This window comes from Zonotrichia leucophrys, chromosome 3 (assembly GCF_028769735.1).
Source record: "Zonotrichia leucophrys gambelii isolate GWCS_2022_RI chromosome 3, RI_Zleu_2.0, whole genome shotgun sequence".
Classification (NCBI taxonomy): Eukaryota; Metazoa; Chordata; class Aves; order Passeriformes; family Passerellidae; genus Zonotrichia; species Zonotrichia leucophrys.
In genome coordinates, this window is record NC_088172.1 from 55457393 (window position 1) to 55463392 (window position 6000).

The following is a 6000-nucleotide window of genomic DNA, read 5'->3' on the forward strand; positions in this document are numbered from 1 at the left end:
CAAGAGTGTGTTAGTAATTAGATTAGAACAATGAGTCTAACTATCATTTATTTGCTTTACTTGGTGTTTCAGTTCCCTGGATAGGAGGTTAAGAACATGTAGGAATAGCAGCTGTGGCATCATTTTCAACACAATCCCTGGGAAGCTTCCCAAAACACATATGGTCAAGCAATGTTAGGGGATGCTAAAATATCCTTCTCACAAGGTTTTTTGCAATCATAAAACAGAACCTGCATTTCTCAGATAGCCTGGGGCTAGTTCCAGACTCCTGGCATTGTGCTTTTCAGGTATTTCTTATCAAGTTCAGATATGCATACTATTCCTTCCTTACTTCCTACTTTTTGTCTGGAGATGCCTGCAGTTCAGTCATGAGAGTTTGTGAAGCTTAGTGATTCAGCTTTTAATTCCGAAGTTTTTGCATGAAGGATTAGGTCCTGTAAATATCCTGTGACATAGAAAAATACTGGGAAAAAAAAAGTCTCTAAATTATGTGATCATTTAAACTTTGGATGGATTTTACTTTTAATTTCTAGTACTTGAACTCTTAAAACAAACCTCACATTGACATCTTATACAGCCTGACTTTCTTTCTAAACCTTATTTCTCTTTCCTACACCAACTTTTCTGCATTGACACCACATTTCTTTGGCTGTGCTTGTTCACTTAGAGAAACATGGAGTCAGTCGTTTTAAGCACCGGGCTCACACCAAGGTCCAGTGCCAGGTGACTTCCAGCCACAGGGCCAAAGTCAGAAAGGCTGGGATGGGTTGCCAAGTCCTCCTGGCAGCACCCCACTGCCCACCTTAGCCACCTCTAGTCTGTTGCTAGTGCTCATGCTTTGGTCCACTTCGAACAAAATGACATCTGTTATCTTAGACAGCACAAATACTGATACTCAGTAACCTTGTTCTTTTTGACTGTGGCAGGTGAATTCAGCTGGCAGATCAATGGGTAGATTCCTTTGGGAGAGGAAAGAGCTGGAGGTGATAATTTCGTGATCCAACACAACTAGATGAGGAGACAAGAATGAAAATGGCACTAATAGCTGTGGTGACGAAATCCAAAATTCAAATAAGCGAAAATTTTTCCTTTTCCTGGAAACAGCTGCTTTATCTAAGTGCTAAAACAGTAGGTAAGTGCACAAAGATCTTTGCATATTTGTATAAATGGCTTTTTAAATGACAATATTATGAGAAATTGAAAGCAAAAGCTTTATTATATACATCTATATTTCTATATAACTCAGTTAGTCAGTTGCTATTAATATTTTACAGGATCTGTCTTCCGGGATTATCATATTACTTACATGTACATTCATACCCATTTAAAGATAATTGAAAGTTGTGATTAATACAAAGGTATTTTTCTCTTTATGAAGAGGAGAATTTTTAAACATTTTATATTAGGATTTTATTTTTTTAAAGTTTTGGGAGGATTATATTAGAAGACTAATTTCCAAAAAAGCATTTCTGCAAGGTGTAGCTTTTTCAAAACACTTCCACTAAAGAGACAGAAAACTAGGCCTACCTCACTGTTTTTATTGCTTATAAAACATTCCGGGTACTTCTGGATATCCCAGGGAAGCATTAATAGCTTCTGTCAAGCTTAAATTTTGTCACCAATTCCTGCAATTTTCCAGTAGCAGGAAGCTGTGGACTTAATGTTAGAGAGTCTCTAGTTTTCAAGAATAAACATTTCTCCTCAAACCCTTTACAAAAATGTTATATAAAGTTGTGCCTTCCCTTACAGTGACAGAATATCCTTCCAGAGTCACAACAGCCTCCAGGAGATTATTCCCACAGGTAATTTACTCCTGTACATTCTGTGCTAGGAGGACCTTGCACACAACTCTGAAGTTGTATGCTGGTAAATGCTATCAGCTGCAGAACTAGTAGATGCAGAGAATGTTTGTAGATATGGAGCTTACAACCTTAGATGCAAAATCTTGATTTGACTGGAAGATCTACACTTAAAAAATAGCACTTACTTTTAGTGAAGGCTGAGTGGCTACATCGATAAATGATATCTGAGAGCACAACAGATTCCTGCGTGAGAGGAGGAGGAGGAGGAATACTTCCAGGACCTGCAATTTAGCCAATACCAATTCCTGCTACTATTTCCCAATTAGCCAAAAGAGGGGGCTAGTTCATTCCTTTTTTCCATGATTTAAAAAAAAAAAATGTTACTACTTCCTGACCTTGGGTTATTGGAATGTTTCTGACAGAGAATAAACTGGAATCTACTCTAGTGGCACGTTTATTAGCAGCAGATTGACTCACAGTTAGGACCTTTGCTTTCCATTTCTTCACAACACTTCCACCTGCATGACTGAGCTTCATAATGAAAGGCCTCCACCCAACAAGAGTACCCCACATCTCTGCTAGACCATTTAATGGCATCAAATTAACTGCATCCAGCAAAGAAGACCTCTTGGATGGTGCATCATTGGCAATGGGAATGTGCATTTTACTGTTCTTTGCCTATAGCCCAGCAGAGAACCAGGAGCAGAAAACTTGTTATGGAAGTTTCAGCATTAAACATCTTTGAGTTATTGCTGTGATTATACTAATTGCTCATCTTCCTAGTGGGAGGTTGCAGGAAGCTGTTTTGAAGTAATCAAGCTGAGATGCAGTCTTCTATTTATAAGAGGCCTAGAAATCTTACTCTCCCAAAGAGAGCATATAATTGAATCTCTAATAAAGAGCAGATACGATTTCTCTTTCTCTTCCTTGGAATCTCATACAAGAGTTTGTGACTTCATTCTTCCTCACTGTGAATGTTGTGGGTGAGGCTGCCTGACAATGCTACAGCCAGTGCTTGCCCTCTCCTTTTCCCAGGCTTTGATCTCACAGCAAAACCTCTGCACCTCTGTAGGAACTGCAGGATCATCTAATAGAGCTACATGGTGCCATATGAATGTACCTATCACCCAACTCCTAAGTATGAAAATAGTTTCCTATTTCCATCAATGTTTCTGGCCCAAAGCAGTTTAGTGCTGTGATATAAGAGTACAGCACCAGTTAAAAGGACTAGGTCCTGACTGCCATGCAATCATAGCCCCAAGGAAGCTCTCCCCCTCAACTGATGGGAAAGGGTAACTTGGGTCAAGAACACTTTGATCTGTGCTGATCACAATAAGGACCAATGAACGTTTTTTCTCACGCAAGACCTTTCATAGCAAAAAAAAAAAAAAAAAAAAAATACCAAAAGTCTTGTATTTACCTCAGACAAATGAAGGCAGAGCCCAGCAACAGCAGGATTTTAAGCAACATTTCTAACTGAACTATTGAGAACCTTTGTGTCATAAAGCCAGGGTAGCCTTCCTCAGAGCAACAAGATGATTCTGCTGAGATGAGGTTAAATTTCATCACAGATTACTGGCAGGAGTTTGCTGTTGTGGATAATGTTGTTCTGTTTGGGGTTTTTTTCCTTATGACTACTGTTTCTTGGTAAAACTGGGCACGTAGTCTTAATAAGTTGTTCCAGGAAAGTCAAAACTACTTGATAGCAAAGGTTATGTTTTGCCCAATGCTTTCAACCAAAGAAAAAGAAAGTGGAAAATCTGAGTGAACTGTTCTGACATTTCTGAAGCACTTCATTTACAGGCACATGCAATAAATACAAAGGAAATAAAGAGCTAAATCCACACTGGTACTGAAGAAAGCAGCAGAAGTGACTTTTTTTCACAGTAGATTCACTAGTAAGGATTTTACGGAGGCTGAACAAAACTCAGGTTAAAATCCCTCCTCAGCACAAGGGGATTTGAAAGCATGTGTTTTATCTCCCAAGGAAACATCTTACTCACAGATTGTTCTGTAAGGTACCTTGGGGTAGAGAAAATGCAAGAAAGACAAGATGCCTCTTCAGTCTATATTTGCCTTTAATATGAATATGGATTTATAGGAGGGGCTTTAAATATGAATTAAGATGGCTTAAGGACTTGGTTCTTTAAATTCTATATAAGAGCTTTCTTGTCTAAACACTGGTATTTCTGGATGTAACCCCATCTTACTACATGTCTCCCAAAAATAGTACAACATCAACAGAACTATGGATAAAAACACAACTCAGACTAGCATCCATGTCAAGGCACTTTCCTGGCAGATGAGATATCATTTCAAGTCACCTTTGGCAAAAGGAGCTCAAGCGAGGTCTCCTACACCGTGTATGAATGGCCCACAGCTGAACTTTTCAGGGAGAGGGATTGATGCCTGTGTAAGGCCTATTTTTAGATATCCACAGATACCGGATGCTGAGACACAAGAAAAGAGGGGTTTAGAGAGCAGAACTTAGCATGGGAAACTGGCAGGATTAGGGACTACCATTTGATTGTTTTATTAGACCGACTCATAGGAGTCAGAGGCCAGAGAGAAAAGATTGCTCTTGAAATGGGATTTGAAGACAGTCAGGAGGTCACTGAAGCAAACAGCAGGGTATCTGTTACAGAAGCTGATATTCACAGGAGAAAGACCAGGAGAAAGACCAGGAGAAAAAGGTTCAAAATTAAAAGTCCTCATCTCCCACTATACATCATCACAAATCAATACAAAACAAGTAATTCACAGAAAGAGGCAATTTTGTGTGTTTGTTTGCAAGCTCTGATGGATCTACTGGCTGGAATGCCTATTGTTCCTATCCTTGACATGACACACACAGCACAGGTATCATGATGTATATAAACCATGAAAAACTCCAGTGTGTTTCATTACTATGAGAAATGAAGGGACTGGCTGCTTTTGACAGGCAGTGATGCTATTAGCTAGCCTTTTGCGTTGGTTGCTGAAGAAAATTCAGTCAACATATTTTAACCTTCTGAGCAATCCCGGCACACTGTGATCTTACCAAAGCAGCTGATAACAACAGAAGTACAAGCTCTGCGTCAGACAAACAGCAGCTGGGGGAAGGGAGCTCTGCTCTCATTCCTCCCCCACGCCAGCCCAGCTTGTAGATCAAGCTTGTCATCCCTTTCAAGGCAAAAGGCATTGACAACATCTTTCTTCCTCAAATAACAGAGAAGGAAGGGAGCTTACCGCTGCACTGGATAACAGAGTGGCAAAAATACACTAAAGCAGTGGATGGCTGTAAGAGAGCACAGGGGGACAGCCCAAACCTACCTGATGCTGGGACTCCAGCATAGACCTTGCATTATAAACTGAATTAGGCTCTGCTCCAAGACAAATCGTGAACTCTGCTGACTTAATTTCAGCTCCTCTCTGCAGCATTTCATTAGGAGTCGTAAAGGTTCCTTCTGAGCTCTTTCAAAGTAAGGAAACCCAAGTGGTCTCCAATTTCAATTGTGCACTGCGATGAAAGTAGGCTGTCTGGGAGGAAAAGGGGGGTAAACTGGCCAGCCCTTTGAGTTCAGTCTGGGACTCACATATGTAGGAGTGCAGGAATTCCTCAGCTTCGCATTTGGAAATGAGCCCGGGTCGGAAAGTAAAAATAGAAAAGTGTGTATGCGATTCTAAGAAGCTCAGCTGCAAGGAAGGGGGAAAAAAGTTTCCTGTAGACCTTGATTCAAACTTTTTCAGAAGTTTCAAGGACAAGGATGAAGCAGTTCCAGGGCTCCATTTCATTTTGGAAGTCATAATTCATTTTTCTGCACAGTGGAAAACTATTCAAAACCAAATGAAACTTTTTTTTAATCTTGTTTTATAATTTACTTTAAAAAAAAAACCACAAAAAAAAAAAAAAAAACCAAAACCAAACATTTGAGCAGAATATTCATACATAGTTTACATGGTTATTTTATGACAGGACCACATTTTACCTGTTAGCCTTTCAACACAAGAAAATGAGAAAATATCTGGTAAATGAAGAGAATTAACAATAGATAACACTGTTTCTTTAAGCTCCAGCCTTAGCAGAGAGCAGCTGTATCATTTCCCTCAGGGAATTCAGTTCTGCTTCCTTGCTCAGATCCCAGAATGGGTGAAACAGGTTTGCATGCGTACATGTATCAAAGAGAATTGAGCTTAGAGCAGGATGCAGAAATTATCT

The 6000-nt window shown here is 39.7% G+C and overlaps 1 long non-coding RNA gene across 1 annotated transcript in view; it reads right to left on the bottom strand.

Annotated features, from left to right (window-relative positions):
- Positions 1-5253, bottom strand: part of LOC135444888 (uncharacterized) — a 98758-nt gene extending 93505 nt beyond the window's left edge. The window contains exon 1 of the long non-coding RNA XR_010439335.1: positions 5115-5253. This is a non-coding gene — a long non-coding RNA (uncharacterized LOC135444888). The remainder of the gene's footprint in view (positions 1-5114) is intronic.
- Between the last annotated feature and the right edge of the window lie 747 nt (positions 5254-6000).